Source organism: Chrysemys picta, chromosome 3 (assembly GCF_011386835.1).
Source record: "Chrysemys picta bellii isolate R12L10 chromosome 3, ASM1138683v2, whole genome shotgun sequence".
In the NCBI taxonomy this organism is placed as follows: Eukaryota; Metazoa; Chordata; order Testudines; family Emydidae; genus Chrysemys; species Chrysemys picta.
This window is the reverse complement of record NC_088793.1, coordinates 25,518,769-25,542,395: the sequence shown is the minus strand read 5'-3', so window position 1 is coordinate 25,542,395 and position 23,627 is coordinate 25,518,769.

Sequence of the window (23,627 nt, the reverse complement as noted above, 5' to 3'; positions counted from 1 at the left end):
ACCTTTGTTCAGAACATACCTTGTGTCTCTCAATAAAGTCTAAATCATCCTTAGAAGGCAAAAAAAAAAGTAGGTTCCATAAAACAGGACAGCATGGGCTGACTATATTTAAAATCTGCACAGTGCTACTATTTCCGCAGCCCAGACTTAGCAATCATGCTGTGCTGACAGCAAGACTGCTAACCTGAAAGTCGATATCTTTTATATTTACCAGAGGGTGACTGCAACACAACACAAGGAACCTGGCACTCTCCTCCTCACCTTGTAATTCCACTCCACTCACAACTGGTTCTAACTAGTCCTCACAAAGACAGTTTCTAACGGCACAGCTTACCTCAGAAATCAAGTACAGAAGACATTTCAAAACATATTTACATTCATACCCTCCTCCTTAATGGCTAGAGTACACAGAGAGTTGTATGGAGCCATCAGCTCAATATTTGTACTAATATAAGGCTGTGTGAACAGGTCAGAAACAGAAAATCATCCATAACTTGGGGCAGTTTGGGTTCTAGCCAAATTGTGAACATCAGGTTTTTCAAAAGTCTGATGACCTAGGCCAACGCAATGGCTGTCAAGGTACTTACCACAGATCTACCTTTTGCATCCCAGGGCAGCCCTCTCACCATGACATTCCTCTTACATGGATTATGGGGAGCTGGGACTTGTCTTCCTGTCCTGTGGCCCCACTGTTCAAAGGACTTCATGGTGGGACTGGAAACCTTCTCAGGTTCGTATAGGGGAGTGGGCCAGAGCAACATCGCCTGTCCCACTACCACTACATCTAGCTTTGTAACTGAGCAGGGACAGATAAGTGAGGCGGAACCAAAGTACTTAGTGCAGGGCAGCTAGGAAACTCTAAGGTTACTATACAACTTCTCAAGGACTGTTTCCTGGCTCCCATTGTCCTCTCTAACCCCAGGCTACTGTCATCACACCAGAAACATGTTTACATAATGGTTAGGAAATGGCTCTTCTTGGTGGTTCCTCAAAGACTTGCAGAAGGAGGAGCTACCCAGTACCCCCTGAAACCTAGGAAACTGTAGACAGGGTCATGCCCTGCTCTAAAACTCAAAGACATCCAATGGTGTGAAGTGGGAGTGAGGTGGAGGGGAGGGGAGGTCTGGCTTCAGGAGGGAGGCATTTTATGGGTTGATTGTTTCTGAAGAAACTGAACCTCCACAAGGGGTTGTTCTGGTGCCTGTCCCCTGAACAGATTCTTAAGGATTTGTTAGTGTAACATGTGCAAACCAAATCCTTTTGGGTTCTGGTATTCCTAGTGAAAATCTGCTTCCTTTCTTGTCTGTCATGAGTTCTAACTGAGTGTGATTTGAGAAATAATATTTGCCCCATCTCGTCTCTTTTTCCTTATTTACTCCATTCTAGAAACCTATCTGACATCTCCCTTAGTTTCATCTTGCCACTCTCATCTATATGACTCCTTCCAAATCATTTACTAGGCCTGCAGCTCCCTCCCTGTACTAGGGCCCCAGGTCACTACCCTCCTTTATTCAAATCTATCCTCTAAATCTACTTCTTTCATGACACTCCCAAATGCTAACCCATGTCAGTGAAATGCTTTCAACACCCCAATATCAAAACAGATGGATAACTTCTTGTAAATTGGTACCATCTTCTGGGTCTCCCAGCGTATTTTGTATCAGATCAAGGTCTATATTTACATCTGAAGCTTCTCTAGGCTGAGAAATTTTTCTCCCTTTGCTTCTTAAAGAAATGCTAAGATTGCCTTTCTTGAAGTAACAACAATTAGCAGTTGCTATAATTACTACAGCATTTATATTGTATATATAATCACGACCTTCAAAACACTGTACAAATATTCATTACTCCATGAAATACTCTTGTGACATACTAAGTATTGTAATGGACTGGATAGTTTGTGTACAGCTGCCCTTTATTACTAGAATCAGAGCTCTTCTACTTTGCACCGTAGAACTTGTATGGCTAAAACATGTAGATTCTTCTTTAGCTCAGGTGGTAGGGGCCTGTTCTTTTGGAGCAGAAGGATTCTGAGTTATATCCCTGTTGTCTCATAGACTTTAAGGTCAGAAGGGACCATTATGATCATCTAGTCTGACCTCCTGCATAACACAGGCCACAGAATCTCACCCACCCACTCCTGCAACAAACCCCTGACCTATGTCTGAGCTATTGTGTAGACTCCTGGGATCAGGCTGGAGCCCGAGCTCTGGGACCTTCCCAGCCCAAGCTTGAAAGTCTACACAGCAATGAAACAGCCCCACAGCCTGATACCCGTGAGCCTCAGTCAGCTGGCATGGGCCCGACATGGGTTTTTCTTTGCTATATAGACAGACCTTTAGGCACAAAGTTCTGTAGTGATTCTCTCAAGGCCAACACCTACACAATATTTTGATTAACAAACTAGAATGGTATGAAAATTAACATGGTACACATTAAATGGATTCAAAACTGGCTAACTGATACGTCTCAAAATGTAACTGTAAACAGGGAATCATTATTGAATCTAGTCAATATCAAGGCCAGGTTTAGAACTCAGGAGTTCCTGACTCAAAGTCCTATGCTAAGTCTATTAGACCTGAAATACTCTTAAAGCCAGATTTCTAGTAGTCTTTGCAGACATAGTAACCATTAGGGCACCAGTAGCTGTTGAGGTTCTGCATGTCTTCTGCTTTAGTATATATTTCCCTTTTTATCCATTTTTAAAGAATTTTTAAAGGAGCCTATGAACGTTGGGAACACAATCCCCCATTAAAATTCAGTGGGAATTGAACACCTGACTCACTTAGATGCCTTTGAAGATCCCAACCTTAATGCTTACTATGTATGTATTTGCCCTTTTACTCAGCAGTATCTAGGGTAATGCCCTCTTTTCTGGCCGGCCTTTGTCTGGGAACATGGCAGAAAACAGTCCTGTGCAAGTCATTCCCCTCAGTATAACATCACTAACCTCAGTTCTGTGTAAAACTTGCCACACACACAAAATCATGGTGGTGTGTAGCTATGTAACTGTTCTACAGCCTCGCTTGAAGGGATATATGATCACTCTTTTTTAATGTTACCCTGGAAACAATTTGTCTCTTGGCAGGCATTGCATACTTAGACAGGAAACTAAATTTAAATCCTTAGGCATAACATCTTGGTCATGCCTGCCCTTTTGTTTGAACTCCTTTAATAAAACTCTTGCCCTCACACTTGGCTGTACTAAATCCAAGTATGATCTTTGCTTCCTCCTCATTATTAGTTCAGAGGGAACACTCCAGTAGTTGTATGTAGGGTTATCCATTACCTAAAAAGAAAACGTGCCAACTTACGGCTCTGTTCATTGACTTATATGATGTTTACCCAAGGATTTTCATGCAACTGGCTCATAATAGTCAGGCAATTTGCCTCTTCTGAGCAGCTTCACAGAACTGGCATTCATCACTGATGCAGACTTCTCAGCATACAACAGGTGAGTCAGTCAATATGTGGCTGGGGAATAAACAACGGAACAAGGTGGAGCATTAAAAGAAGAAAAAGCGAGTAAAACTACTGCAATCAATCAAAAATATTATTCCTAAATGAAAAGCTTTGAGGGGAAAAATGAATGGAAATGTTACGTACACAAACTAGTTTCATCCCTGGGTGAAGGGAAATGGTGCAGATGGAAACTTCCTTGAGAAGCTAAGAGCTGGGAGAAATCTAAAGGCCTGCCTGCATGTTTGGCTAGCAAGCCTTGCATTTTCCAAAAAGATCAGACTCTGAAAGCATTTTCAATCTTTGTCCAGCAGCTACCTCCAAATAAAGGCACTAGCAGCCTCGTCCCTAGACTGGAAAAAATAAAGGAAATCCCACATACATTGTATGATACAGGTGGGCTTGCACTCCCACTATCTAATCTATCAGCCAGCATTTCTATATCATCTATATAGCAGCTAAGGCTGTACACAGCTAAGGCTCCCATATCTCCCTCTCCAAGTGGCAAGCTGCCAGTGTTTGTCTCCACACGAGTGTGCTCCAGGTCTCCTAAGCCTTGTGGGGGAGCTCAGACCTCCCACATTAATAAAGGTTTTCTTTTTTCTAATTGATGCTGGAGCAATCCCAGAAGTCTTGGAAGCACATGGGATTTGTAAAGAGAGACAAAACCACATACAGGCTGCAGAAAGATGGCATACGGACTTAACAATACCTCCAGGCTTTGGCTCCATTGATGATGTAGCTCCTGGCCGGGGAGTATGAGGCCTTAGGTATGTAAAGAGGATGTTTTCCCTGCACTGTTTTCTAACAGCCTTAAAGGAAGACAGTTCCTGAGCCATGTACAATGTTTTTGTTGGGAAAGAAGGAGATTTAGCAGTGGCGAGGAAGATGGGGAGGGTAGCAATTTTCAAACCCCACTTTTCACCACCACCAAACACCTTGAAAATATGTTGGCAAAAAAGTCAGGTTTTGAGCTTTTCCATAATTCTAGTAAAAGTTCAATATTTTCCTGGCTTTGTGGATGGTTTGAAAAATTTTGCACAGGTCTAATCAAAATGTTTACAATACCGTTCACTTGAATGTTGTGTGTGTGCATGTGCACTTCATGGCCTATCATCCCTAAATGCATTGGGCACCAGTCATCACTGTCAATGTCAACAAAAGTTATTATTTTTTATTTGTAATGCAGTAGCACCTCAATGCCCTGACTGAGATAAGGCTCCATTGTGCTAGGTGGAACCCACGGAATAAGAGATGGTACAATCTGAACAGATGAGACAGAGGGTGGGAGAAAGGAAAAAATGCTATCTATCCCCATTTCAGAGATGAGGAATTGAAGCATGGAGAGATGGTGACTTGCTTAAGGTCCCACAGGAAGTCTGTGACAAGATCAAGAATTGAATCCAGATCTCCTGAGTCCCAGGCCAATGCCTTCCCCACAGGACCTTTCTTCTCAGAAGCATGTTCTGGATTCTTCTCATTCACACCAACTTTGCATCAATGTAAATCCATTGATGTCCAAGGCATTACTCCTGAGTTACATGGATGAAAGTGAGGGCAAAATCAGGTCCCAGAAATGTGCGTGGACCAGAGTCACTGATGTTCCAGCAGCTTTACAGGACCCCAGTGAGGCACAGAATTCATAAAACCAGATTAATTAATTCCTAGCTGCTGTGTGTCACCAGTGCTGCACAAAGCAGCCCAAACAAATCGGGCCCACAGTGTTTATCTGTTGTTCTACATTCTCACTTTCCTGATTTGCTCATTGATTAGTAACATTCCCAGCTGCCCTGAAAACACATTGCAAATAAATACTGGCAGCAGGAAAGCGTACGTACTTGACAACAATAGTCCAAAGAGGTCATAACTTTAGCTTCTAAAAGATGTGTAGAAGGTTCTTCACAGCCATTGTTTTATGTCCCTAAAGGTGGATTCCGTTATACAAGTACCTGATAGCATTAAGTCTGTTCTTCCTGACAACATCAGTTCCATCCTCCTCTACTCCACCATAGCAGGTGGGACTGGTTGGTCCATGATGATCATGTATCTAGAAAATGTCAATGTTCACTAAAACCTCAGACCCATACCCATATCAATGATCAGATTCTCTTTACTGTTGTATCGAGTGACATCATTCTGTATAGGTGCCATTATTTGGTTATATTAGCCCTATAACACCCAAAGCACTACACTAGAAAATGTATTGTGGAGAATAGTCCTGTATTATCAGAGAGATTGACTAACTGTAGAGCTGGTCAACCCTTTTTTTTTAATTTTGAAATTTTGTCAATTCAAATTTGAAAAACTTTTCCAACAATCTGTACTTAAAAGGTCTGTTCCATCCCCTAACATAAATCTGAAACATTATTTAATTTTATTTGTTTCATCAAGTGATTGTGGCTTAGGACTAGTCCACACAGAAAAAGGAGGATTATTTCATGGTCAAAATCTTTGCCATCATGAACAATGTTATGACAGCTTCAGTTCTGGCACAGTTATAGAGCTTTATGACACCTGTTACTTCTACTTCTCTTCCATGCTATTCAAAGGTTTTCAGTGCAATACTAAAGGAGAGATAGTTACTGCTTCCCATGTTAAAGTCCCCCATCCTGTAAGTATGGTCTACATTCTTTGTTCCTAAATGTATACATTTACATTTAGCCATATTAAAATGCATAGTATGTGCTTTCACCCAGTTTACCGAGTGATATAGATTGCTCTGAATCAGTGAACTGTCCTCTTCATTATTTACCAGTTCTCCAATTGTTTATGTTATCTGCAAACTTTATCATTGATGAGTTTGTTTTCTTCTAGGTCATTGAGAAAGATGTTCAATAGTGTAGGGCCAAGAACCAAACCCTGTGGGACCCCAATAGAAACATACCTGCTAGATGACAATTCCCCTTTTACAGTTACATTTTGAGAGCTGTCAGTTAGCCAGTTTTAAATCCATTTAATGTGTGCCATCTTAATTTTATATCATAGTAGTTTTTTAATCAAAATGTTGTGTGGCACCAACTCAAATGCCTTACAGAAGTCTAAATAATGTTTTCACCCCATACTACATCAATATTATTACCTTTATCACCCAAACTTGTAATCACATAAAAAAATGCATCTAGAGTAGACCTTGCTGATCATGGCTTATCTGCAAGAGTCAACAAGACCAAGCTGTGTTCCGCACCATTTCAGAAATTATGGTTGGTTTGCTCAGAGCAATTGTATTCTAGGCACCTACATAAGACATTTAAATCACTAGGAGCTGAGTGTATGTATGTGAGGGTAGAAATTGGCCTACTATCTCTCCCACTAGTCTCTAATGTAGTGTATCAAAGATTGATATAGATAACATTTTGAGCTGCATGTACTGGGTGGTGTGAAGCTGGATATGAACTGGCTGGACTATAGATGGGAACCAGAACAACTGCCAACTAAGAGGAGGTGTTCCAGGAAGATAAAAGCTCATCAATCTCCTTCAGAGAAGGAAGAGAGCTGAGGCAAATGCAGAGAGCTGCAACAGAACACAGTTAGCCTGAGACCAGTTGGAAGTGAGAGGAATTAAAAAACACCATAACTACTGGTCATGGCCAACTCCTAAGAGCCTTATTCAGGTAAAATTTCTGTTGAGACAAGTCCTGTGCTGTGCTGAGAACCTGCAACTTCAGTGGGATTTTATCTCAGATTTTAGCCCATTAATTTCAATAGATATTTTGCCAGAGTAAGTGCTTCAGGATTTGGCCCACTGTTTGTTATTGTTAACCTTGTCGACTTTTAAATCTATCTGTGAGTTTATTTTAGAGTATGCTGTTATAATCTGACATATTTCTTATATTTGTCGGCCTGTGTCTGTCTGTGCATGCACACACATACATAAATATACACACACTTTATCCGTTGCTTTCCTCATGGTCACAGCTAATGACAGATTACAGCTCCATATCTGAATCTAATGCGCCTGTATTTAAATACTTTATTAGATACAGCTCTTTTTACACTTTGAAGCTGTGTTCTGGTTTCTCCTTCCCTAATGTGTGTGGGCCATTCCATTTCCCTCATTACCCCTCAAATTCATAGTGCCAGACCCCTGTAATGCTGGCAGCAGCAGCATGCACTCTTTGGTGATTTATAATGTCAGCCTCCTCTGGGAAGGGTGCATTACACTGGCAGTAAAAGGGGGAGGTTGTGCAGGTGGAAAGCTTGTTTAAACAAATCTGAATTGAAGTTGGGATATAATGGAGGTCAGTAGCTCAACACAAAGTCGAGGTGTTTAAAAAGCGTGTGTGTTTTACACAACAGTCACATGCCTGAGATCTTCATCTGAATAATTTTCCTGGGCCGAGAAATGTGAACTGGCTACCAGGATAACTGAAATAAAAATCTAGAACTCCTAAATCACAATACTGCAGTCTGTGGGAAAAAAACCCTCTTGTTGCCAACATAACTAGCAGAAATAAATACATGGTGTTTTTACAGCTCTCTGAAAAAAAAAAAAGAAACTTTTTCGTTTTTTAACTTCCAACTTCCCCAAAACAAGAAGCAATTTTCAGCTGCAACCAGCCCCCTGCCATCACCCCCCGCCCCCGCCCCTCGAAAAAACCAAACAGACAAAAAAGCAACCCTTCATTGTTCAGCAAAATGCTGGTGATAACGGTAACGTTGATGTTGGTACTGCTGAAAAAGGTAAAATTGTACCTACTGGTGGGCAAGTCTCAAAAAGAGCAACCTTTATTAAGTAATATAAACCCTATAAATCTCAAAAAGAACAACCTTTATTAAGTAATATATTAATTAAATAATGCCATTATCCATCAAACATTAATATTATTCTGTATTAAAACAGCTCCATTCAAATGATTCAGAATTCAGGTTCTGTTCAGATAAGCATCCAAGAGTCTGAATGCTTATCCAGATTAGCTGAGCTTTTTGTGTCTCTAGTTTGGGCTGGCACCCTTAAAAACGAGTATTCCTTGTGACAGTTCTGGCATTTACCTTTCCAGTACTAGCCAGAATCATCATTTTTGTGGTGTTATGGTTCCAGTCCTTCATAGGGATTGGAAGTATAAAAATAAAAACCATTTATCCAGACATTTCAGAGCATCAGAAATGTTTGGTTCTAAAAATGCGTCTAATTAATACGTCAGCACTATTTTACTATGGATGAAATGTTCAAATACTCAGATATCAGTGAAGCAGTTCAGACCCTTGATATATCCATTAGTTCTGGTGCCACTTCAAAATACCAGTCCTATGAAGCAACTGTTACAGTGGTACAGTTCCTTGGCATCATCAACTCTGTCTATTGAAAATTATTTTTTCCCCCTATGCTCGGCCTGTGGCATATTAGATTGTAAAAGACTTCATCCTCAGTTTCAGGGACCACAGAATTTAGATGGGAATTTGAACACCATTGTAGGAAACTTGTAGAGGTTGATTTGTTGTATTTCAGCTTCAAGCTGACTTTATACAATCTTTTGCAGGGGCTTGAAATATTGTGTTTCTCTTTTTTGATGCATGTTCTTTATACTTAAGTCCAAATTTTACCTTCATGCACTGGTCTGGCCTGCTGGACCCCAATAGGAACCCTTCGCTACAGTACCACTCTTGGATCTGTGCTGGATGATCTGGGGCCTTCTGTTGGGAGGGAGGAGTAGGTCTCTTGTAATGTGACAATACTGTGCTTCCCTTTCCCTTCTCTGCCCAGTAGAGGATTTCTACCACTGGGGACCTTGGGTTAATTTGGTCCTTCATGTAAATAAAATAGGTTCAGTGTGTGATATTGTTAAATGGCCTTGAGGTCTACTTACTGGTGGGTTAATACATACAGGCAGAGTCCCTGGAATAATGACCCTGGTACAAGCTCAGCTAAACAACAGAACCCCATCTGCTGAAAAAGGGTACACAAGCAGCTCCCCTCCTGGTACAAGCAGTTTTGTTGTCTCCCTCAGGCAGGAAGCAGCCACCCCCAGCCCTGAACTTCCTCTCAGGGTTACTTCCTGAAATAGGAGTGCTTGCCACATGGGAGGAGCCACACCCATTAGGTTCTATCTGTGGGTGTGCCAAAAACACCCACTTGCCCAGCACAATAACTCAGTTGCAATATTATCAAAAAACAGCATTTCTGAATGTTTCCCACCCCATTCCCCCCAGTATCTTCAAGTAGATGCTCTTGCTGTGCACAAGTCTGTACTTAAACAACTCAAGCTCCTGTTCAGTGAACGTTTTTACTTGGCATATCATACTCAATGTCCATTTTTATTCTAAACCTGATAGAGGGAAGTTCAGCACCAGCAGGCTTACTGCAAGGGATGTGTATTCACATTTGCATTTGAATTTAGATGATCTTTCCTGTGAGGCCCTCAAGTTTCATAACAAGTTAAATTGCAGCAAGTAAAATTTTGCATCATTCCTAAATGTCTTCACAGCCCGCAGTATTCTTATGGATTTGATATTTTTAAGTGAATTCTGACATAGTGTTCTGTTCACTTTCACCGCTCAGCCACAAGCCTGGCTGATGAAACTGACTGCAAAACTTAAATCTTTAAACAATTATTAAAGTTTTGGGGTTATGGTGATTCCACATCAGTTAAACGATTTACTTATAAGACATATCACCAGACTTGGCTATTACTAAGAATTCCTTCAGTAATGCATTAATTTTCACATGCTGCACTGAGGAGAATTAATTATCCTTTATCTTTGATTGTAAGTTTGCTTACAAAAAGCATTTTAATTTTAGTCTAACGACTCGTCTTGATGCTCTATGAGCTTTCTAACTCCCCTCTGTATATTTCTTTTGATGCATTGCCACCTCAAAGTTGCACCTTCCTCTTTAGAGCCCCATTCAGGTGTGAAAGCAGTGGCTCCAACAGAGGGTGCATAAATGTGTCAGAGAATAGAACTGGATGCATAAAGTCAGAGATACAAAGAGCATGAGCAATGCACTCCAATTTGGGGTGAACTCTGCTGTCAGTCTTGGTGCCACTAGATGGGACAGAACACCACACCCAAGAGGTGTGTGGGTTACATATTTCCCCTACCTGAGGAAATATGTCCCGAGCTTCAGAGACTTCCCAGTTGATATCCCAGACAAGCCTCCACTTGTAACATAGACAGACCCTGGTCATCGGCGGGCGGGATCGAACCTTGGGCCTCTGGAGCTTAGTGCTTGAGCCTCTACTGCGTGAGCTAAAGCCATATGGCTGTTAGCTAAGGCTGTAGAGCAGACTTGTTAATCTCTCCCTCTAAGTGGTCTCAGTGCCATTTGATGATCCAGGAGGTGTGTGGGTTACAATTGCAGAGAACAGGCCCACTGGACACATGTCATAGAATATCAGGGTTGGAAGGGACCTCAGAAGATCATCTAGTCCAACCCCCTGCTCAAAGCAGGACCAATCCCCAGACAGATTTTTGCCCCAGATCCCCAAGTGGCCCCCTCAAGGACTGAACTCACAATCCTGGGTTTAGCAGGCCAATGCTCAAACCACTGACCTATCCCTCCCCCCTAGGTGTCTTCTCACCTAGCATACCCTTCTGGGTCTGTCAGGACTAAGCTTTATGGAACATATAAACAGACTAGTTATATTGTTAGATGTATTTTATTTGGGGGGGAAATACTCTAACATTCCATGTGAAAAACAAAAAATCAAACAAAAAAGACCCCAATAAATATGCTTTCATTGTCATTGTACAGAGCCAAAAAGATAAGGAAAACATTTATTTTGTCTTGTTGAAGTCAAGGAGCCAAATGCTGTGGTTCGTGGTAAGTTTCCATTCAGTCCTTACTCAGGTGGGCATCAATCAAAGCCTGTCAGAGTAGGGACTGAGTAAAAATGTCAGAACCTCAGGATTTGGCCCCATTGCATTATCTCTTGAGTAATAGCTGAGTGTGGGATTCAGGATTTGTTCTAGAGTTACTGAATTCTGATGTATTGTTTTAATTTTGCACACATGTCGAATCTGGCAGGAAGCAGCAAACGTGTTTTGTTTGACATCTGTTGACCTCATTCAATAATTGTTGTTATTTTTTTCTGTTGCAATTTCATCAGAATTCTATTACATTCACAGGGCTTCATGAATGCCCTCTGGAGGCTGGATTAACGCCTGAAAATTTGCTGATAGTGGTTGACCTCAGAAAATAGGTCAAAGACCTTGGCTGAATCTTGCTTGCCTTATGCACATGAGTGGATAATTTAGTTTTTACCGAATGATGACAACAAAAAGAAAATTGACTGTCTTTGATACAGAAGGATACTGGTTCAAACTGGGGGGAGGGGGGTTTGACTTTCTGTTATTTCTGAATAATTATTTTGATGTTTATTCAAGGACACATTTGCTTCTTTAGCCTGGAAATCAATCTGAGAATCTTGCATGATCGTGCGATAGCCAGTGCTAGCAGGCTTTTGTTGAGGTTGGAAATGTGCTGTGAGAACAGCCTTGTCCCATGATATTTGGTATTTCCATTTTGTAGCCAAAACCAGGAATTACTCGGGGGGCGGGGAGGAGTGAGGGGGTTTGGAACTAAATGTTCAGAAAACTTTTTCAAACCTTAAAATAATTGTTTGGTTTGAGTTTGTGGGAAAAGTTCTCATTTTATTCAAACCCAATTTGGTTTTAATCCCAAATGCAGTTCTGCATCCATTAAAAAAAATCTGTTAAGATACGTATTTTTCTCTTAGAATGACATGATTACACACAGACTCATCAGTCAGTTATTTATATTTGCAAACAAAGTGAAAACTGTTCCAAAACACAAAACGCATCCAAAGGAGAAGCTACATTAGAAAACTAAGAGGTCAGGCATTTGAGAGTGTGATGTTGGTCAAAACAGCCAAGTTAAAAAAAGATCTATTCTAAGCATTTTCAAACAGTCAAGTTAAAAAAGTCATATTAGGCTTTGCGCGTTCCTTTCCCCTCCAGGGATCAAAACAAGTGCGGGTTTACACATCCCCTTTTGGTGGGAGCTAGATTTAGTATTTTACAGTATTTATTTGCTATTTCCATTATGGAAAGCCAGCAAAGCTATGAGCCCATATGACTCTTTAGCTTAAACTGTAGCACCTCATGCTTTTCAGCCTGACAGTCTCTGGTTTGTCAGCCAAGATGGAGGCCATCACATTAGGTTTTACCATTTGAAGATAGACTCTACACAGTAGCTACAAAGATACAATGAGCTACAGTAATCCTGCCTGGAGGTGACACATGCCTGGATTACTGTGGCCAGGTCTTTGTCCAGTAGGGAGGGATGGTGTTTCCTAGCAAGCTGGAGGTGAAAAAAGACTTTTTTGGAAGATAATGCTCCCTGATTATCCAAGCTTAGCAAGGAATCAAACAGGATTTTGAGGCTTTGAACTACTTCAACAAATGGGAGCTCTATGCCTTCAATGGAAGGATGAGACAACTTCTTGGTCAGCTTTTTAAACCACTTCCCCTTTCTGACCAGCACCACTTTGGTCTTGCCTGGATTAAGTCTGAGCCACCTGCTCTTCATCCAAGAGCTAATTTCCTGTAAGCATTCTTGCATTTTAGCTAGGGTGGTGGTTGTATTGGTTGAAAATGAGCTATATTGTTGAGTGTGCTCGGCATACTGTGGGCAGCTGAACTCATGGCATCTCACTACCTCTCCCAGCAATCTCATGCAGATATTCAAGAAACATGAGGATAGTGTGAATCCCTGGGGAAGCAAGCAGGTAGGGCCTGCGAAGAGGAGGTGCAATTGCTCAAGACCACTCTGAGTTCTGCAGCAGGGGAACAATTGGAGCCATTGTAGTTCTGGGTCATCTACACCTGTTATGTCATGTTGCCAAGTTAGTAGCACCTTATGGTCTGCTGTGTCAAAGGCTAAAGGAACATCCAGCAGCATGAGCAAGGAGATATTTCCTATGTCCATGGCCATGAGGAGATTGTCTTTTAGTCCCACTATAGCAGTCTCTGTGCTGTGCTCTGGTTGGCTCATGCCACATGTTATTGGAGCATTAATGGTTCCTACTTTCTCAGTCATTTTCCCATTTTTAAGAAGTGCCCTCTCTCCCTTTTTTCTTTTCTTTTTCCCCTTTTTCCAGTGGAAACAATAAATCAATGAGAGAGAAAGAGAGATCGTTTTTTGTCCATCAAAAGAAACAAACATTAGTTTTGATTTTTCTCATCAAAACAAAAAAAAATTGTAAACTTTAGAAGGAAAGACCTTTGTGTTTCCTTCTAAATTTTTACAAAATATAATTTAACTACCAGCTCCATTTAACATATTTTGGTGTACTGACTTATAGCTATTCATAACAATAAAAAAGATTAAGTTCCAAGGCTATAATTACTAGGAAAGTATAATGCAGCTCAGTGAGTTTCCATTCGTTCACATTTGTGACCAAGTGTCTGGGGTGCACCACACTGAGAATGCTACACTCAGGATAGACTGCAAGAAATAGGAGAGACAATCCCCAAAACTAGGTTTATTCTATAATTAGGTCAATCAAGCCAGTAACAAAAGAGTTTCTGCATTGGTTAACCAGAAGCCAAACACAGTCCCCTTTAGGCATTTCAGCCCTTGGCTCCCATCCAGGCAACCCAACATACTATAGTGAGAGGTTATAGAAAACCCGTTTCACCATATAAGGGTTTTTTACTAATCCCAGAGGATCAGACACTTATCTCCAGGTCAGTCTAAATCTCATATCTTGCCCAAATAGCATGCTATCAGCCAATTCTTAGTGAACTAACTAAATATTTATTAATAAAAGAAATAAAGAGAGTTATAAATGGTTAATAGATCACATGCATACACATGATTGCAAAGTTTTTATATCAGGTTTGTAGCAGCCATGGAATAGACGGCTGGCTTGCAAAAGTCTCTCTGGTCACTTCCAAAAGATTAAAAGATCATCAGTCCATAGTTCAAAATACTCCTTTTAGTTGTAAATCCACAATTCAGAGAATTGGAGCAGGAAAGAGTCAAAATGGAGGTGTCTCCACTGTCGTCTTATATCCCTTGTCATTTGCATGGAATGTTACTGTCCCAAACAAAGCCATAGCCCCTCTCTATGGAAAGTTACTGGCCCAAGATGGAGTCCAGGGTCACATGAGCATATCACATGTCCTTACATGGTTTGCTGAATCACAGGGGGTGGCCATTGGCTCCTTGCTGTCTGAGGCATCCACAGGAAGAGCTACTGGGCAGGATGAGTGTCTTCAATGGCCCATTGTGAGAGTGGAGTGTCCTTTATCAACACACAGCTGTCTAGCCCTGATGTAAATCTATCTGGGGGGTGTCACCTAGGAACAAAACACATGTTGGAGATACAAATACATAGCCAATATTCATAACTTTAGATACAAAGATGATTAATGGGTTTAATCAGGATAATCATGCTCGATAGATTGTAACTTTTCCATTGACACCTTACATGATATACCTTGTGCAAGATTTGTTGCAATGTATAACAGTGATAAAATCAATTATATAAATGGCCATCCTTAATTATACAGCATCACAACATTGCAATGTGTTAGTGTGTGAGTAAATAGCTGTGATCTAATCAAAGAAACCAGAACTGTTTGCCCGTGTGTCATAGGCCCTATATTAATAAAGATTCTCATTTAGTTTAAAACAGAAGTAGTAATTTGGAAATTAATATATGTCAGCTCTCTAGTGTAAGAAATTGTTGCAAAAATTCTCTTTTGAATAATCTGCAAAGCTTTATATCAACTATAGAGTGTGTGTGTATAAAATATCATATACTGTATGGTTGACATCAAGTTCTGAAGATTATTCAAAACAGAATTCTTTCAGTGCTTTCTTGGAGTAGAGAATTGACAGAAAACCCAGTAATTGGATACGCAAAATGAAATCCCAAAGTGATGACCCCTACAGTAGTATTAATACGCTTTTAAACATCCACATTCCTGAGGTTAGCTACCCCAATGTTGAACAACAGTTAGTTATCGGTGTTCTGTATGCTTTCCGCATGACTAGGATTGTGGCAGTTCTGATGATCTTTACAGTCTTTCATGGATAATAAGACCAGAAGGGACCATTGTGGCCATTTAGTTTGCCTTCCCATATAACATAGGCTGTAGAACTACTCTGAATTACTTCCTGTTTGAGCTACAGCATATCCTATAAAAAGATATCCAGTCTTAATTTAAACACTTCAAGTGATGGCAAATCCATCACATCTCTAGGTATGATGTTCTATGGTTAATTACCCTCACTATCAGGAATTCGCACCTTCTTTCTCGTCTGAATTTTCTAGCTTCAATTTCCAGCGATTGGATCTTGTTACATCGTCTTCTGCTTGATTGAAGAGCTCTCTATTATCAAATGTCTGTTCCTCAAGTAAGTACTTAAAGACTGTGATCCAGCCACTCCTTAATTTTCTCTTGTTAAATTAAACTGATTGAGCTCCCTGACTCTTTCACTATAAGAGTTTTCCAAACCCTTAATCTGTCTCATAGCTCTTCTATGAACCATCTCCATTTTATCAACATTCATCTTGAACTGTGGACACAAGAACTGGATTCAGTATTCCAGTAGCAATGCTAAATACAGAGGAAAATATATCCTCCTGCTTGATATTCACTGTTTATACATTCAAGGATTATATTAGCACTTTTAGTCACAGCATCATGCTGAGAGCTCACGTACAACTGATTATCCACTTTGACCCCCAAGTTATTTTTTTCAGAGTCACTGGTTCCCAGAATAGAGTCTCCCAGAATGGCCTACATTCTTTGATCTTACATGTGTGACTTTATATTTGGCCACATCAAAACACACTTTGTTTGTTTGCACCCAGATCTTAAATACTAAACTGAAGAAAGAAGAACAGGAGTTCTTCTTTTTGCGGATACAGACTAACACGGCTGCTACTCTAAACTGAAGAGTGACTTTTGACAACAAAAACTATTGCCCACTTCTCAAAAATTGGATTTTAAAAGAACTTGCAGTGTATTTTGTAACAATACTGTTTAAACGAATCGTTTTTGTGTTTATAAGAATGTGGAAATTAAGGACAAAAAGCCTAAATTATCCTTCTTGCTACCCTAGAAAAATGTCAAGTTTTGACTAACACATCATCAAATCTATGGCACTAACTGTCTCTCGAGTTCCAGAAGTTTTACAAGCCTTAGTATGTGTTATGATTCTCTGTCCAAAGAGATGGGAAAGCTAAACACAGGAATACTTTTTAGGATAATCAGAAGATCAGTATCATTAGTATTTTTCAGTGCCATCCCTCCTGTCTTATTGGAGTCCCATTTTATGGTTGAACAATAGTAAGAACCAAACTGTTTCATTTAACATATTTAGATCAGATTTTCTTTAAGGCTTTTGTAGCTTAAGAAGATATTATGATTATAAAATACACATAAAAGCTTAGGGAAAAGTTACTTAATGTTCTTTTATAAGGAATTTTGTTAGGATCTTTATTTCAGACAAACTGAAAGATTTAAATAGTTGTGGGTTCTTTTTTAAAGATGAAAAAATGGAAAACACACTTAATATTTCCTGAACACAGGAGTTTGTTAAGATTAGCAGTTGCGTTGAAAATCTTTCATTATGTCAAGTGTAGTTATCCTACCAGCGATATACAGGGCTTATATGCCACCTATTACGATAGTATCTGAAGATTTCACAGTGTTGAATCATAGAAATGTAGGGATGGAAGGGACCCCAAAAAAGTCATCAAGTCCAGCCCCCTGTGCTGTGGCAGGACCAAATAAACCTACAGCATCCCTGACAGGTGTTTGTCCAACTTGTTTTTAAAAGCCTGCAATGATGAGGACTCCATGACCTCCCTTGGAAGCCTATTCCATAGCTTAACTACCCTTATAGTTAGAAAGTTTTTCCTAATATCTGACCTAATTCTCCCTTGCTGCAGATTAAGCCTATTACTTCTTGTCCTACTGTCAGTGGACATGGAAAACAATTGATCCCCATCCTCTTTATAACAGCCCTTAACATATTGGAAGACTGTCATCAGGTCGCCCCTTGGACTTGTTTTCTCAAGACTAAACATGCCCAGTTTTTTCAAGCTTTCCTCATAGGTCAGGTTTTCTAAACCTTTTATCATTTTTGTTGCTCCCCTCTGGACTCTTTCCAATTTGTCCACATCCTTCCTAAATTGTGAGTTCCCAGCTTGAGTACTGTGTCCAATTTTGGGTACCACAAGTGCCAAGTAGAGCTGGACAATTACCTCCTGTGTCTCACAGACAATGCTCCTGTTAATACACCCCAGAATCATATTAGCCTTTTTTGCAGCTGCATCACATTGACAACTCATATTCAGTTTATGGTCCACTATAACTCCCAGGTCCTTTTCAGCAGGACTACCACCTAGACAGTTATTCCTCATTTTGTAGTTGTGCATTTGATTTTCCCTTCCTAAGGGAAGTACTTTGCTCTTGTCTCTATTGAAGTTCATCTTGTTTAATTCAGACCAATGCTTCAATTTGTCAAGGTTATTTTGAATGTTAAACTTATCTCTCAAAGTGCTTGCAACCCCTCCCAATTTGGTGTCATCTGCAAATTTTATCAGCATATTCTCCACTCCATTATCCAAGTCATTAATGAAAATAGTAAATGGTACCAGACCCAGGACTGACCCCTGCAGGATCCCACTAAATATGCCCTCCCAGTTTGACAACAAGCCATTGATAACAACTCTTTGAGTAAGGTCTTTCCACCGGTTGTGCACTCACCTTATAGCAATTTAATCTAGACCACATTTCCCTAGTTTTCTTATGGAAATGTCATGCAGAACTGTCAAAAGCCTGACTAAAATCTAGGTGTATCACTTCTACTGCTTCCCTCCCTAGCCACTAGATCAGTAATTCTGTCAAAGAAGGAAATTAAGTTGGTTTGGCATGATTTGTTCTTGACAAATCCACGCTGACTATTCCTTATAACCCTATTATCCTCCAGGTGCTAACAAATTAATTGTTTAGTAATTTGCTCCAATATCTTTACAGGTATTGAAGTTAGGCTGACTGATCTATAGTTCTCCAGATCTTCCTTGTTCCCTTTTTTAAAGGTAGGTACTATGTTTGCCCTTCTCCAGTCTTCTGGGATCTCTCCCATCCTCCAGGAGTTCTCACAGATAATTGCTAATGGCTCCAAGATTGCTTCAGCTAGTTCCTTAAGTACCCTAGGATGAATTTCATCAGGCCCTGCTGACTTTAATACACCTAACTTATCTAAAATTCTCTAACCTGTTGTTTTCATATTTTGGCTTTCATTCTTTCCCTCGGTTGTCAATATTGTGTTGAGTATCTGGTCATCATTAACTTTTTTAATGAAGTCTGAAGCACAATGGGCATTAAGCACCTCAACTTTCTTGAAGTCATCAGTTATTAGCTCTTGCTCCCCACAAAGTAGAAGACCTACATTTTCTTTAGTCTTTTTCTTGCTCCTATGTATTTAAAAAAAAAATTCTTATTGCCTTTTATGTCCCTTGCCTTAGCCTTTCTGATTTTGCACCTACATCCTTGTGCTGTTCTTTTGTAATCATCCATATTGACCATATTTCCACATTTTGTAGCATTTCTGTTTGATTTTCAGGTCATTAAAGAGCTCTTGCTGGAGCCATGTTGACATCCTTCTATTCTTCCTATCTGACCTTTGCATTGGAATAGTTTGTATTTGTGCCTTTAATATTGTCTCCTTGAGCAACTGCCAGCTCCCCTGAACAGCCTTTTCCCTTAGATTTTCTTCCCAAGGGATCTTACCTACCAGTTCTCTGAGTTATTTAGTCTTCTTTTTTGAAGGGCATTATCCTTATTTTGATGGTCTCACTCCTTCCTTTCCTTAGAATCATGAAACCCATCATTTCATTGTCACTGTCACCCAAATTGCCTTTCACCTTCAGATTCACTACCAACTCCTAGCTGTACCTATCCTCAGAGCGTCCTTGCGAGGTGGCGAAGTGTTATTATCTCCATTTTATAGATGGGGAACTGAGGCACAGAAAGACTAAGGGATGAATGCTCAAAAGGAATTAGGAGCATAAATAGAAGTTAGGGGCCTAACTTCCATTGATTTCAGTGAATGTTAGGAGCCTACATAGAAGTTAGCAGCATAACTCCTTTTGAGCATTCAGCCCTAAGAGACTTGAATAAGTTCATACAGGAAATCTGTGGCAGAGCAGAGAATTGAGCCTGGGTCTCCCAAGTTCCATGCCAACACTCTAATAAGTCTACCAGGTGGTGCCTTCCCTTCCCACCCACCTGCTCCCTGGTCATGTGGCCTTGGGGAAAAACAAAGAAGCCAGTCAGAAACTCCAGCTGGTATGTGCACAAGGAAGTCAATGTGAAGACCTCTGAACATTCAGGGAACTTTCTACAGTTTTGACTGGAGTTTCTCTGTCTTTTGCTGATTGGCTGTTTGCTCCAATGTTTCCGTTCTTTCACAGTTTACTCCACATCTCTCCCTCTTACCCTCTTCTCCTCTGCACTTTTCTGTTTAGTTACAAACAAACCCAAAACCTAAACAAACAAAACAGTGACACTAACTTGACATTTGTTGACATCACATTGTTCACTCTGTGTGTCATACCCCTTCCCATGCTTTGTGTCTATCTTGTCTGTTAAAGGTATCTCTATACTGCAAATTAAGGTGCAATTGTAGCACATACCTGTGCTAGTAAAATGAAGCTAGTGAAGATGTGGTGGCATGGACTTCAGCACTGGGCCAGCAACCCAAGCATGTTTCCAGACTACCTGGCAGACTTGTGCTGGGATGGCTAGCCTTCACTGATACCATGTCTTTACTACCACAGTTACCCAAGCCAGCTAGATAAAAGCTAGTTCAGGTATGCCTACACATGCTACAATTACACCTTAATTTATGGCATAGCTATACCCTTAGGTTGTAAACTCTTTGGGGTAGAAACCACCCACTACTCTGTTTTTACATTCCCTGTCATTCTTCGTTGGCCCTTATATACTACTGTAATAAACATGATTAGTAATAATATCAGGACTATCCCATCCTCAACCATTGTAGATTATCCTTCCTACAATACATGAGTGTGCATGCTTGCACAAACACACACACACTATTGCATGCTCACATAATTTTCCATTTATAGTGTCCAGCTTAATATAATTTGACAGTTTCTTCAGCCACAGTGTCAAAAATGTTCTTTCTGGATACAGTACCTACATTACAAATACTCTGCAATATAGCTATGTACACTCATTCCCCATGGTGTCTGGTGATCAGTAGTGCCTAAGGTTGAATTCATAAATTAAATATAGCTGATGGACTGTCTATCTTAATGAAAGGAAATGTAATATCATAACAATTATTTCATCATTTCGTTATGTGAATTTACCTGCTCATGTTACCTCGAGTGCGGAAATAATTAGACAATTCATCCAGACTTATATATTCCATCAGTAAAGGCACACTTGGCAGGGTTAAATATAGAGGTAATTCTCTCAGTCTTGGGGCTGGTCTACACTGGCGGGGGGGTTATCGATCTAAGATACGCAACTTCAGCTACACGAATAGCGTAGCTGAAGTCGAAGTATCTTGGATCGAATTACCTGGGGTCCACATGGCGCAGGATCGATGGCCACGGCTCCCCCGTCGACTGCGCTACCGCCGCTTGCTCTGGTGGAGTTCTGGAGTCAACGGTGAGCACGTTCGGGGATCGATATATTGCGTCTTAATGAGACGCGATATATCGATCCCGGATAAATCAATTGCTACCCGCCAATACGGCAGGTAGTGAAGACGTACCCTTGGAGGACTTACAATGATATCATCTCACTTTTATATCATTCTTTTTATCCTAAGGGCTCAAAAAAACATACATGGTTTAACAAACTAAGGCATTGAACTTGCAAATGATAATGTACTTTCAGAATCCTGTGCTCAGGCAGAGCACCATTGACTTCAGCGGGGTTCTACTCTGTTGCATGGAATAACTTGCAGGATCAAGGTGCAAAATGTACTGGAATCACTCCTCTCACAACCCAAATGCAGCCACATCAAGGGAGGAACAAAACAGCTTTTTAACAACCTGCAACAACAATACACAAATAGAGTTCAGGGAGCTGAGAATAGGCAGATCTCAAAAATTCATAGGAAATTTTCTCCTATATTTTCAAAAATTGAAAAATTCCAACCAACTCTGCACCTGGTAGAAAAACTGACACAAAAATGTCAACCACATCATTTCTTCCATTAATGTCGAGTAGCTGTGTACGCAACAGTTTCGGAAATGAAGTGAAGCTGAGTAGCTGATTGAACTGGATTTTCAGGGAAAATTTAGGCAAAAAGAGATATAGTCCCAGTGGGGTGACTGACCATTAGTATAACAGTGCAACCTCATTGCTTGCACTTGCTTGCTACTCTGTGATTGAACCAAATGCCTAGAATTTGCACTGGTCTTTGGAGGGGCATTAGAAGACATGATGGCCTGTGTGAGCAAAGATGTAGGCCAGATTTGGGAAACTGGTGAACAGCTAATGTTATTAATAAATCATTTCCTTGACAGGTGCGTCATAGAATAATGCTAGTTCAGAGTCAAGCAGACTGAGAGAGCCCACCCTACAGTACTTGATTCTCTGCACACCAAAAATATTTCTGAAGTCCTAAATTCCAATCATTTAGGGCCTGATCCTGCAAACATGTATAGTATGAGTGTCACCCACGCTCCAGCCCATTTACTAAGGGTAAAAGGGCTGGTGTGGTATATAGAAACCCTAAAAGTTTTGGATCTTGCCCAGGGAGTATCCGTCTGGTGCAGGAACTGAGGAAGACAGCTGCAGGCAGGGCTGGCTCTAGGTTTTTTGCCGCCCCAAGCAAAAAACAATTTTGGCTGCCCCCTACCTGAGCCCTGGGTTCTCACCCCCCCACACACACCACCAGTGCCCTCCCCCACCAACATGACCTGCTGCCCCAGCTCTGCGGGAGAGAGCGGGATGTGGGTCCCGCACGGCAGCGCCCCGCCCTCTTTATGGCCCCGCTGCTGCTGCTGCTTCTGGCTGCCACACTGCAGTCCCTGGGCGGCTTGAGCCGCGTTGCCCAGCCCCGGCTGCGGCGCTGGGGAGCGGCCACCCTGTGGCATCTGGGCTCTCGCCACCTCACCCCACCCGCACCCCCTGCCGCCCCAGCCCTGGGCTCCCCTCCACCAGTGCTGACTCTGCCCACTCCCCTCTCGCCTCAGCCAGTCTGGTGCTGGCAGGGTCGGGGTAAGCAGTGGGGCTCCTGGGCCGCGCCTCAGCCCAGGGTCCTGCCAGCCAGGGCTCCCGCCTCCAGGACCAGCTGGGACCCGGGAAGGCAGAGCTGGGGCACCTCCCCGGCAGGGGGCTGAGGAGCCGGGGCAGGGCAGCCCCAGAGGTAGCGGAGCCCCTGAGAGCAGGATGCAGGCCCCGCACGGCAGTGCCCCGCCCTCTATGGCCCCGCTGCTGCTGCTTCTGGCTGCCACACCGCAGTCCCTGGGCGGCTCGGGCCGCTTCGCCCAGCCCCGGCTGCAGCGTTGGGGGGCGGCCACCCTGCGGCACCTGCAGGCGGCTCCATGTGCCCTGCGGGGCGGCCCCCAGCCCAAGTATCCCCCACTCGGAGCCTGCCCAGCCCAGCCACAAGGTGCGGGCACTGCTCCCCCACGGCGCGAACTGCAGCAGCCCCAGGGAGCCCCCGCGCACGATACGCTGCTGCTGCCATGGCCGTCTCTAGGCTTTTGCCGCCCGAAGCAACAACAACAACAACAAAAGGTTGCTGGAATGCCACCCCTGAAAATGTGCTGCCCCAAGCACATGCTTGGTTTGCTGGTGACTAGAGCCAGCCCTGGCTGCAGGCTGTCCTCTGAGAACTCCTTCACAAGCCCTGTCACAGAGGGCATGTCAAGGGCGGGAGCGTTTTTCTGGGGATGGGGACACAGCATGTAGTACTGTGAAAATTCTAGGCACTTCTACTGCTCCTAAGCAACTTGGACAGGTTGCCGTAACTCATAGAGACAGCTACCGCTGTCTAAATTAGTCTGAGGGCTGCTCCAGCACCTGGAGCAGACAAGAATTGGAAAGATATAATGAAGGCTCAATGCTGCTGCAGTCCCATCTCTGCCTGAGCTGTGAGTTCTGTTCTCCTTGAATGCAATGCACAGAATCTCTCTCTTATTCAGTTGAAATAGTCCAACTGAGAAGATGCCATTATTCATAGAGTTTAAGGCCAG